We start from the raw sequence: 13,113 nt of genomic DNA on the forward strand, positions 1-13,113 counted from the left end.
TTGTATCCAAGATGATAACATTTAAAGTTGGGAAATGTAAAGGAACTCAAATGGAAGTGAGGCTTCTGTACTTCATTTGAAGTGGTAAAATGTTGATACCAGTAGACCACTCAGTGGTGCCTGTTGAGACGAGCAGTACACTGCTCAGTGATACCTAGAATAACCATAACAAATTATACAAATATACACACTTAAAAACTCTAAAACAAATCAAGATAACATCTTAAAAATATCTCTTCAAGTATCTCACAAGAAAATGAGACAAAATAAACAGAGAAGCAAAACCAGAAGAAACCAGTAGTAAGTAAATAACAAAACGGCAGATTTAAGTGCTTATGTATCAATAATTACCAAATGTAAATTATCTAATAGACCAATCAAAAAACATATATTGGCAAAGTGGATAGAAAAGCACAGTTCAACTATAGTGATTACAAGGAACTTATTTTAAATTTAGCAACATAGGTAGACAGATGAAAGTGGACAAAATCATACAAATATTAATATTTAAAAAGCATAAATGGCTATATTAATATAGCAAAGAAAATTACTAGAGACAAAGAGTGATACTACGTAATAATAAAGAGACTAATCCACCAGGAAGACATAGCAAACCTAAATGTATACGTACCAACTAACAGAGTCTCAACACATATGAAACAAAACTTGATAGAACTGAAAAGAGAAATAGACCCAAACACAGTAGATTTCAATAGCCTATCACTCCAAAATTGATAGAACAATTAAGAAGAAAATTAGCAAGAACATAGGATATCCTAACAACATTCTCAATTAATAGAAGCTAAGTGACACATAAAGGTTGAGTACCCTTTATCCAAGATGCTTGGGATGAGATCTACTTTGGATTTTGAATATTTCTAGATTTTTGAAATATCTGTATTATATTGAGCATCCCTAATCAAAAAACCTGACATTTAAAATGTTCCAATAAGTATTTATTTTGAGCATTATATTGGTGCTCAAAAAGTTTTGGATTGTAGAGCATTTTGGATTTTGGATTTTAGATTAGAATTATATAACCTGTATAGAACACTCCACCAATCAACAGCAGAACACAAAACTTTTTAAAGTGTTCATTAAAATTCACCAAGAGAAATTCTTGGTGAATTCTGGGTTATTAAATAAACCTTGACAAATTTTAAAAACTTGAAATCATAAGAGTTTTCTCTAACAATAATGGAATCAAAGTATAAATCAATAACAGAAAGAAAACCAGAAAAGTAAATAGTGAAAATTAACCACACTTTGGAATAATTAAATAATATATAGGACAAAGAGGACATCTCCATTGTAATAAAATAATATATAGAGCTAAATGAAAATAAAAATATAATGCATCAAAATGTGTGGAGTGCAATTTAAGCTTTGCTGAGAGGAAAATTTATAGCACTAACTAAAATAAATCTCAAATCAATACCCTAAGTTCTTACATCAAGAAACTAGAAAAATAAGAAGAAAAAAAACCCAGAGAAAATTAAATTAAATTAATAAATATAAGAGAAAAAAAATCAATAAAGTTAAAAATAAAAAAAAAGAAAATCAATTAAATAACAAGGTTGATCTTCAAAAAATAAGTTGATAAACCTCTAGCAAGACTGACAAAAATAAGAGAGAGACACAATCACCAAAATCAGGAATAAAGTAGATCCTGGAATTATCAAAGAAAAAAGAAAAAGGTAATATTATGAATACTTTACGCTTATATATTTTACAACTTAGAGGAAATGGACTAATTTCTCAACAACCACAACTACCAAACCCAAAGCAAGCAAGCAAGCAAGAAAGAATGCTATCTTTATTTGAAGATGATATGATTACCAGTGTAGTAAATCTCAAGAAATCTACCAACCAAACTTTCTAGAACTAATGCATGAATTGAGAAAAGTCACAAGGTACAAAATTAACATGCAAAAAATTAACTGCATTTTCATATGCTAACAGTAAACATAGAAACCTAAATTAACAACACAATACTATTTATAACCATTCCACAGAAGATAAAATACTTAGATATACCTTTAACAAATTATGCACAGGATCTGTATGCTGAAATGTATAAATTGATGATAAAAGAAATTAACGAAGCTCTAAAAAAATGAAAAGACACACTGTTTATAGATTGGAAGACTCAGAAAAAAATGTCAATTCCCCCCAATCTAATTTAGAGTTTTAAGGTAATCATATTAAAATTTCACCTTTTTTTTAATAGATATACACAAGCTTATTCTAAAATTCATGTGGGAAGGCACAAACCCTAGAATACCTAAAACAATACTGCTAAAGGACAATAAAGTAGGAGAAAGTACTCTACCCAATATTAAGACTTATCATCTAGCTATTACAATCAAAATAGTGAGCTATTGGCAGAATGATAGACAACGGATCAACAGAGTAGAATAATAAATCCAAAAACAAACCCACACAAATATGCTCAATTAATTTTTGACAAAGATACAAAGCCATTTCGATGGAGGAAAAATAGCCTTTCAGCAAATGGTTCCAGAAAAAGTGGACATCTATGGGAGAAAAGAAAAAGAGAAAATAACTTCAACCTAAACCTCACAATTTAGACAACATTTAACTCAAAATGTAGACTGAACTTGTAAAACTACAAAACTTTTAGAGAAAAACATAGAATAAAGTATTTGAGATTAGACATAATTCTTAGATTTGACACCCAAAATCACAATTCATAAAAGGAAAATCAATGAATTGGGTATTAACATAATTAAAATTTTACTCTGTGAAACATGTGGAAAGGATAAAAAGTCAAGTTGCACTAGGAAAAAATATTTGCAAACTGCATATCTGACAAAGAACTAGTATCTAGAATACACAGAGAATTCTCAACACTCAACAATATCAATACAATTTGAAAATTGGCAAATGACATGAACAGACATTACTGAAGAAGATATGGGATGGCAAGTCCAAACAAGATGGTCACCATCATTAGTAATTAGGGGAATGCACATTGAAATCACAATGTTATATAACTACATAACCTATCAGAAGGTCTAAAATAAAATATAGTGACAACACCAAATGGTGTAGGGCACAAAGAAGCTAAATAATTCATATACTGATGGTGGTAATATGAAAACCACTCTGGAAAACAGTTTGGTAGTTCCTTAAACAAAGTAAGCCTACAACTACCATATGACCCAATAATTGAACGTTTGGGTACTTATCCCAGAGAAAGAAAAACTTAGCCTTCCATACAAACTTTTGCAAGAATGTTCATAGTTGCTTTATTTGTAATTGCTCAAAATGTATTTCAATAAATGACTAAACACTCTATAGTGTATGTATGTGTGTGGATGGATGGATGGATGGATGGATGGATGGATGGATGGAGACAGATACAGACACATAGACACACTACATGGAACAGCACTTAGCAATGAAAAAGGATGAACCGTTGATACATACCACAAGTTGGATAAATCTTATAGGAATTATTTGAGTGAAAAAAAAAAAAAAAAAAAAAAAAAAAAAAAAAATCAAAACCAAAAAACATTGCCAAGACTAATGTCATGAAGCTTTTCCACTGTTTTCTTCTAGTTATAAAAAAAAAAAAACAATCACAAAGGGTTACAGACTGTATGACCCAATTTACAGAACATTGTTGAAATGACAAAATTTTAGAAATGGAGGAAAGATTAATGGTTACCAAGTTTTGGTGGAAGGAGTGTGGTTTAGTCATAAAAGTTCACACAAGGTACCCTCATGGTGCTGGAAGTGCACAGTATATTGACTGTGCTGGTGGATATGCAAACCTACATAGATGATAAAATTGTATTGAGCTGAATAAACTCACACAAATGAGAGCAAGGAAAACTACGGAAATCCAAATAATACTGATGGATTTTATCAATGTCTATATCCTGGTTGCGACATTATACTATAGCAGAATGCCGACTGGCTCTGTTCGTGAGGGGATTGGGCTCTACTGAGATTTGCCCTGACCAGCTATGTTTTGCTTGTTTTATCCCTTAGTATGAATTGAATTATAGAAAGCACAAGGCTGATGTCAGTAGTCTCTGCTGCTCTCACAATGAGAAGTTCAAGGCACAAACAAGAGCTTAGGAGGGTGATGATAAGCAATGAGGATGGTAAAGAAACACTTGGACTGGTGAGATTTTCCTTAAAGGCTCAAAAGCAGCACTGATTGCTGCTTGAATTCTCAACCCTCATACCAAGCATTTGAAACACATCCTCAATTATTTGAAATCGGTATATTAGTCCTGGCTTTCAAAGAGAAATTAAAACTACTTAATTAGCATTCCTTTCCAAGTGACTTTTTCCATCTGTTATACTTTAATTTGGCTGGAATTTTTTGTGTTAAGACACAGAGTGAAGAAAAGTTAATTATGAAATTGCTTGATGCTACATTTAAAGATCTGTTGAGGTGTGAAATGATTCCCAAGCCTCAGATGCAAGACTGAGTAATGGAGCACCCAGAATAATCCTAATCTGTAAAGACTTAAAACCAAAGAAACCCAAGAATGAAAAAAGTTTGATGTGGCAAATTAATTTACTTCAATTCCCAGCAAAATTTAAGTTCATTATGTAAATTTTTTCATTAGCAATACAGAAAATAAAAGCTGTTTGTATAAATCTGCGGTGATTCAATGTCCCTCCCTTAGTTCTCCCATATTCTTCCTTTTAATTTTCACTGGCAGTGGACAGAGGCTTGATGTCACATTTTCAGTAACTTCCTACTTCCCTACTCAGCCTCATTTACCAGTGTTCCCAGAAGGCAGATGTGTGGAATGAACTCAGGGTTTCCACATTAAAGCGTTCCCATGACCCAGTCTCTTTTTGCCTTAAACAATGAAAACAAAAAGCAACATGAGAAGGAAACAAGAATTAATAAATGGTAGCTATATATGCCTTAGATGGAGAAAAAAAAATAGATTCCATTTGTCGTTTTAAATTACGATGCACAAAATGAAAAGGCTTACTTTACCTTGGAGTCCAAAACGAGAGAAGCATCCCTGTCAGGCAGCAGCAGGACTATAGAAACAGAGCCAGTGCTAGACCCCCAAATCTATGGTCCTGTCAAATGAACATTTATTCAGATTTAGTCAAATTTACACATTTATTCAAATTCTCCCACTGGTAGTCATATATAGTATAAGAAGTTCTATTCCAAAAGCTCAGCACATCTTACAGTCTTAATTTTTTGCAAAGTTAATACATGTTTATTTTTATAACATGAACAAGATAGATGATAAATTAAAGATAGATGATATATATATATATTAATAGATGATAGATGATAAATGATAGAGATAGAAATAATAGCTGCAAAGCGTAGGCTGTCTACTGTACCTGGCACTATTGTCATTGATTACTACATTTAATTATCACAACCACCCCGTGAAGTAGAATATTCCTGATATTCAGATTTTTCCCTTTTTAAAGCGAGGTTAAGGAGTAGAGGTTACGTTGCTCAAATTCTTAGAGTTAACAAGTTACAGAGCTGGGATGTGATCCTTTGCATTGTGTCTCAAGATCCTAGTAATGAATGACAACTATGCAATACAAGCCTGGACATAATCACTAATAATAGGGTCATTTCAGAGAAGTCCAGGCCTTTTTTTTTTTTTGCAAAAGTGAGGTCATACTTATACAATATTCAGTAACTTTCTCTTTCTCACTTGGCAGTCATAGATAACCTCGCATGTCATCCTGCATACATCTCCTTAATACACTCATGCTTTCCTTAACAACTTTCCTGCTTAACAGCATTCCTGAAACTGCCACTGTGTAAAATCATTCCACTGAAAACAATATTTACATCAATTTTAGCAGAAAAAAATATGATTCCTTTCAACCCAACCTAAGATACCAAAACTATTTTCATGGAGAAAAATAGATTGACAATAAAACCAAGCTTAAATAAACAACAAAAAGCAATTTGAAGGAAAATAAAGTCAGTTTTTCATAAATGTAATAATGCAATGAAGGCTTAGTGGACTCACTCAGAAGGAAGAAAGTGTGAGTTGTGTGGTGAAGGAAAGGCAGAGAGAGTCATTCATAGAAGATGGAGGAAGTGCAGTAGTCAACTTCCAGCCAGGGGGCAGAATCTCACAGCACGTGGAGTGGGCTGCCATGAAGGAGGACAGAACCTTTCATTCCTTTTCCCACTTCCACCCTCTTTTATCACACCCATGTTTTGTTTCATTCGTAAAGTTTTTCTTTCCATAACATTTACTTTTTCACTTTTTGAGACACTTAGGGGCTTGGGATTGTCTTTACTTCAATTCATACTTAAAGTTACAACACAAAGTTTAAGGCATAGAACACAAGAGTAGGTTAAAACACTTGAGGCCTGGCACGGTGGCTCATGCCTGTAATTCTAGCACTTTGGGAGGCCAAGGCAGACAGATCATGAGGCCAGGAGATCAGGAGATCAAGACCATCCTGGCCAACATGGTGAAACCCCGTCTCTACTAAAAATACAAAAATTAGCCAGGCGTGGTGGCAGGCACCTGTAGTCCCAGCTACTCGGGAGGCTGAGGCAGGAGAATCACTTGAACCTGGGAGGTGGAGGTTGCAGTGAGCCGAGATTGCGCCACTGCACTCCAGCCTGGCCACAGAGCAAGACTCCGTCTCAAAGAAAAAAAAAGAGAGAGCTTGGAACTAGCGCATGTGCATAAAATGCCAGAGTCATAGAAATTGCTATGTCTTTATCCCTCTTGGTTTTGGAAAATGTCCTGGGTTCATACAAACATGACAGGCATTCAAATCTGTCCCACATCTCTTCTCTGCACAGAAATTGTGTTGAAAAAATTTTTGAGTGTGTGCTTGTCTAAAATAATACAATAAAATTATTTTTAGAATAAACTTATTTTGTTTGTTTTCAGGTGAAAGCATAAACAAAAAGAGTCATCCAAAAGTGGTACAAATTACCCAAAAAAGGTATAATGAAAAGTTACTAACTGAACAATCATTTTAAGGTATATCTATGATTTTGGTAGCTTATAGAATTATATACAGTGAATAGGCTATAAACTGTTTAAACAGTTCTTATTAATGGATATTTAAATTAGAATGCTTTCATGCAATTTCAGATTATGTTGAAATGTGAGCCTTTTTTATTTTTTTATTTTTTTTGAGATGGAGTTACGCTCTTGTTGCCCAGGTTGGAGTGCAGTGGCGTGATCTCAGCTCACTGCAACCTTCACCTCCTAGATTCAAGCGATTCTCCTGCCTCAGCCTCTGGAGTAGCTGGGATTACAGGTGCCTGCCACCATGACTGACTAATTTTTTGTATTTTTAGTAGAGGCAAGGTTTCACCATGTTGGCCAGGCTGATCTTGAACTCCTGATATCAGATGATCTGCCCACCTTGACCTCCCAAATTTGCTGGGATTACAGGCATGAGACACCATGCCTGGCTAAAATGTGTACTTTCTTAAACTTACCTCCTTCTGCATGTGTGTAAGTATTTCTTTGTATGGATTCCCTAACATGGAATTGCTGAATTACAGGACATACATGGATAAAATTTTAATATATTACATCTGATTACTTTCCACAAGGTTATTATAGCTTACATTTCTTCCAGTAGAAAGCAGCCAGTCTCTTTGTTAAAGCATAAAATTATCTATTTGAAAAGTTTCTGTAGTTTCTAGTGGGTGAAACATTTTACTGTATACTGCTGAGGATAAACATCATTGTCAATTTCATTACCACCTGTATAAATATTCCGCAAATATATTTTCTCCATTTTTCTACAGGCTTATTGGTTTTTTGTTATCCATTTATTGGAGCTCATTTGTCTATTAGGGATATTAATATTTTGTGACATATTTTGTAGTTACATATGTCATTTTCTTTATGGCAGATCAGTTTCTTTTCTTCCTTAAATAGGGTGTATTTGCCATCATTAGTTTATCACAAACAGTAGCCAATATATTTTTTACTGTGGTTACAGTATTATAATGTATATTTAAATTTATCTGAAACTTATTTTTATTAAGGCAGGTATCATAGAACACACTAGTGCCCACCAATGTCTGATTCACCTCTCCTGCCTAGGCATCCAGAGATAATACTTCCCAATCTCCAGGAAGATTTAAAAAAGGACTTTTTGGCTAGTTGTGGCAGATGGATATGGATAGATGTGATGCATATGAGACTTCCATGGTGGAGCACAAAATAACTTCTTTGTGATTTCAAATCCTTTGTTTATTAGTCCTGTCTCACACTGCTAATAAGGACACCCAAGGCTGGGTAATTTATAAAGGAAAAAGGTTTAATTGACTCGTAGTTCAGCATGGCTGGGGAGGCCTCAGGAAACTAAAAACCATGGCAGAAGGAGAAGCAAGCACATCCTTCTTCACATGGGGGCAGGAAGGAGAAAAATCAGTGCCCAGCAAAGAGGGAAGCCCTTTATAAAACCATCAGATCTTGTAGGAACTAGTTCACCATCACAATAACAGCATGGGAGAAACCATTCCCATGATTCAATTATCTCCACCAAGTCCACCCCATGACCCATGGTGATTATGGGAACTACAATTCAAGATGAGATTTGGGTGGTGGCACAGCCAAACCATAACATTCTGCCCCAGCCCCTCCCAAATATCATGTCCTCACTATTCAAAACACAATCCCCTGAAGTCTTAACTCACTCCAGCATTAACTCAAAAGTCCAAGTCTAAAGTCTCATCAGAGACAAGGCAAGCCCCTTCTACCTAAGAGCCTGTAAAATCAAAAGCAAGATAGCTACTTCCTAGATACAGTGGAGTTACAGGTATTGGGTAAATACCAAAATTCCAAATGGAATAAATTGACCAAAACAAAAGGGTTATAGGCCCCATGCAAGTCTGAAATCCAATAGGGCAGTCATTAAACCTTGAAATCCCAAAATGATATCCTTTGACTCCATGTCTTACATCCAAGGCATGCTGATGCAAGAGGTGGACTCCCTGGCCTTGGAGAACTCCATTTCTGTGATTTTGCAGGATATAGCCCCATCCTGGCTTCTTTCTCAGGCTGGCATTGAGTGTCTATGTCTTTTCTACGTGCCTAGTGCAAGCTGTCAATGGATCGACCGTTCTGGGGTCTGGAGGACAGTGGCCCTCTTCTCACAGCTCTACTAGGCAATACTCCAGTGGGGACTCCAGCCCCACATCTCCCTTCCATACTGCCCTCACAGAGGTTCTTTATGAGGGCTCTACCCCTGCAGCACACCTCTGCCTGGACATCCAGGTGTTTCCATACATCCTCAGAAATCTAGGCCAAGGTTCCCAATCCTTAATTCTCAACTTCTGTGCAGCCACAGGCCCAACATTATGTGAAAGCTGCCAAGGCTTGGGGCTTGCGCCCTATGAAGCCATTGCATGAGCTGTACCCTGGCCCCCTTTAGCCACAGCTGGAGCATCTGGGATGCAGGGCACCAAGTTCCCAGGCTGCAAATAGCAGGGGGCCCTGGAACTGGCCCAAGAAACCATTTTTCCTTCCTAGGTTTCTAGGCTTGTGATGGAAGGGGCTGCCAGGATGGTCTCTGGCATGCCCTGGAGACATTTTCCCCATTGTCCTGGCAATTAGCATTTGGTTTCTCATTACTTATGCAAATTGCTGCTGCTGGCAGCAATTTGAATTTACCCCGAGAAAATGGGTTTTTCTTTTCAACCGCATTGTCAGGCTGCAAATTTTTCAAACTTTTATGCTCTGCTCCCTCTTGAATGCTTTGCTGCTTAGAAATTTCTTCTGCCAGATACCATAAATCATCTCGCTTAAGTTCAAGTTCCATAGATCTCTAGGGCAGGGCCAAAAAGCAGCCAGTCTCTTTGTTAAAGCATAAAAAGCATCACCTTTACTCCAGTTTTCAACAAGTTTCTCATCTCCATCTGAGACCACTTCTACCTGGACTGTATTGTCCATATGACTATTAGCATTTTGGTCAAAGCCATTTACAAGTCTCTAAGAAGTTCCAAACTTTCTTACGTTTTCCTATCTTCTTCTGAGCCCTCCAAATTATTCCAGCCTCTGCCTCTTACGTAGTTCCCAAATCACTTCCACAGTTTAGGGTATCTTTACAACAGCACCTCACCCTACTGGTGCCAATTTACTGTATTAGTCCATTCTCATGCTGCTAATACAGACATACCCAAATGTACATGGGTATATTTATAAAGGAATACAAATACATGGGTAATTTATAAAGGAAAGAGGGTTAAACCTCTCACAGTTCAGCATGGCTGGGAAGACTCAGGAAACTTATAATCATGGTGGAAGGGGAAGCAAACAGATTCTTCTTCATATGGCAGCAGGAAAGAGAAGAATAAGTCCCCAGAGAACAGGGGAGCTCCTTATAAAATCATCAGATTTCATGAGAACTAACTCATCATCATGAGAACAGCAGGGGCGAAACTGCCTCCATGATTCAATTATCTCCACTGGGTCCCTCCCACAACATGAAGGGATTACAGGAACTATAATTTAAGATGAGATTTGGGTAGGGACACAGTCAAACCATATCATTTTGCTTCTCCATTGGCAGCAAATGTGAAGGCCACAGATTGAAATGTCAGAACTATGAGATCTAAGCAGTGTGCATCTCCGAGTCACATTTGGAGGCCAATAGCTATGAAGACTCACCTAACCTACAGGGATTTTACATAAACGGGAAATAAACAATATGTGTTTATTCACTGAGCTTCTTTCAGGTGTTTTATTAACCTTTTTTTATTAACATAGGCTTCATGTATCCTGGCTAATTTAATAAAATATGACTTTAAAATAAAGAGTTGATAGACACAGATAGACAGATAGCACTTTCTTCCAAAGATAGTTGAACACAGACCAAAAACATTAATATCATGAATTTAATGTTGCACAAAATGAAGACATCACAGAATGCATATTGGATTATTTCATTAATATGAAATTTGAGAACAAAACCACAGTGTTAAAAATTAGAATAGTGGTTACATTTAGGAAGTTTACATTTAGGAAGTGTACATACAGGGTTTCTCAGGGCATGAAAGTAGAAATTTAGGGATGATGGTTTTGATATATTTTTGAGTTAAGTGATTATATGAGTTTTACCTATGTTTATCACGACTTTAAAACTTAATATATATTATATATATATATATATAATATATATATAATAATATATATTTAGTTTTAAAGTTATATTATTATATAAATTTTAAAGTCATTATTATATATGCTACAAAATCATTTTTTCACTTAGATGTATGTTTTAAGTATGCTGACACACAGAAACTTCATTAGATTAAGTTCATCCAAAATTTTAGTATGCCAAAATTTTAAACTATACTATGACTACTTTTTGACTTAGGTATTATACAACAAGGCAAGTAAAATTTACTTTCCAAGCTTTTTCTTCATTAAGCTCTTTCATAGTCTAGGACGGATTGGCACTACTTTAGTATAAAACTATTCTCTTTTCCCTTAAAAAACAGTAGCATAAACACACTTGTATTTCTCTGTCACTATTGCTCCTAATACAGTTTTTATTGTAAATTTTAAATAAAATAACTTTCATCTCTCAGAAAAACCTGCAGGGATGTATAATTGAAGACTCTTACATATCAGCATTTTAACAGACTAGCAAAGCTCATGAATACACACAGCTCAGCTTTTCCTGATATGTTTAAACAATTTTCCTGCTCACTGCATTGTTTGGAATTCTACTCATTTCCTCTGGGCTGAATTTTTTCTTATATTAGCATTTAATAGTAACCCTTCGCTAATGATTTTAGTAAGTCCACAGTTGCAAACTTCCTCAAACCTTATATTACCCTTGAAGGAGAGTTTGACCACAGAGGGAACTCTGGGGAGATGGCTGAATTCCTATGGCCTTTGGAGGATATTACTTCATTGACTTTTGGCATCCACTTTTGCTGATAAGATGCCTGACGTCGGTCTAATCTTGTTTTGTATATAACATGATTTTTTTTTTGCTCTCTGGCTGCTTTTAAGATATTATCTTTATCCTTGTTCTGCAATTTCATTCCAATATGTATAGGTGTGAGTACATTTCTGTTTATCCTGATCAGCACTCAGTATGTGCTTTTAATCTAAGAAATTACATCTCTGTTTGCTTTTGGAAATTTCTCAACTGATGCCTCTTCAAATAGTGATTTCTTAGGCATTCTCTCAAGTGTCTAGTGTCTGAATTTCTATAAGATACAATTTGGAGACTCTCTTTCTATTCACCATGACCGTTAACATATGCTTCATATATTTGATTTATCTTGCCACACCAAAGTCTAAGTAAATTACCCATTACTACTTCAATAAATTATCCTTCATCTATGTCTAGTTGAAGTTTATCCTCTCCTGAGGATATTTTCCTGACCATGGTTTCAAAAATATATGTTATTTACAATGAGTTCTTTTCCATATACACCTATTATTATTCTTTCTTTTAATTTCACAATTTCATATTTTAATTTCATGCTTTCTTGTTGATAACTTCTTGTTCTTGTGGCATGTGTTATTTCTGCACTAGGACTCACAGTAACAAGTTGTGAGTCCTAGAGTTGGTTTCCTAACCGTTCTGCCCTGTATCCTCATTTATGAGATGAAGATACTGGTAGCTACTTTATAATGCTATTGCTTTTATCAAATGATATGATACATGTAAAGTTCTTAAAACAATGTCTAGATAGTAAACAGAATTATTATTGTTGTTATTATTTGAGACAGAGTCTTGCTCTGTCGCCCAGGCTGGAGCACAGTGGCACAATCATGGCTCACTGCAACCTCTGCCTCCTGGGTTCAAGTAATTCTCCTCTCTCAGCCTCCTGAGTAGCTGGGATTACAGCCATGCCAAGCTAATTTTTGTGTTTTTAGTAGAGATGGGGTTTTTTCATTTTGGCCGGGCTGATCTTGAACTCCTGACCTCAGATGATCCGCCTCCCTTGGCCTCCCAAAGTGCTGGGATTACAGGCATGAGCCACCGTACCTGGCCCACAATTATGTTTTGATATTATTCAGAGTGTTCTATTACTTGCATCTCATTGACAATAAATAGTTGGGCTTCCATGTTGAATTTGTTGGATCCCTTTCTTAGCAATATTTTTCCTTGATAGCAGTA

Source organism: Cebus imitator, unplaced genomic scaffold (genome assembly GCF_001604975.1).
Source record: "Cebus imitator isolate Cc_AM_T3 unplaced genomic scaffold, Cebus_imitator-1.0 Scaffold307, whole genome shotgun sequence".
NCBI lineage: Eukaryota > Metazoa > Chordata > Mammalia > Primates > Cebidae > Cebus > Cebus imitator.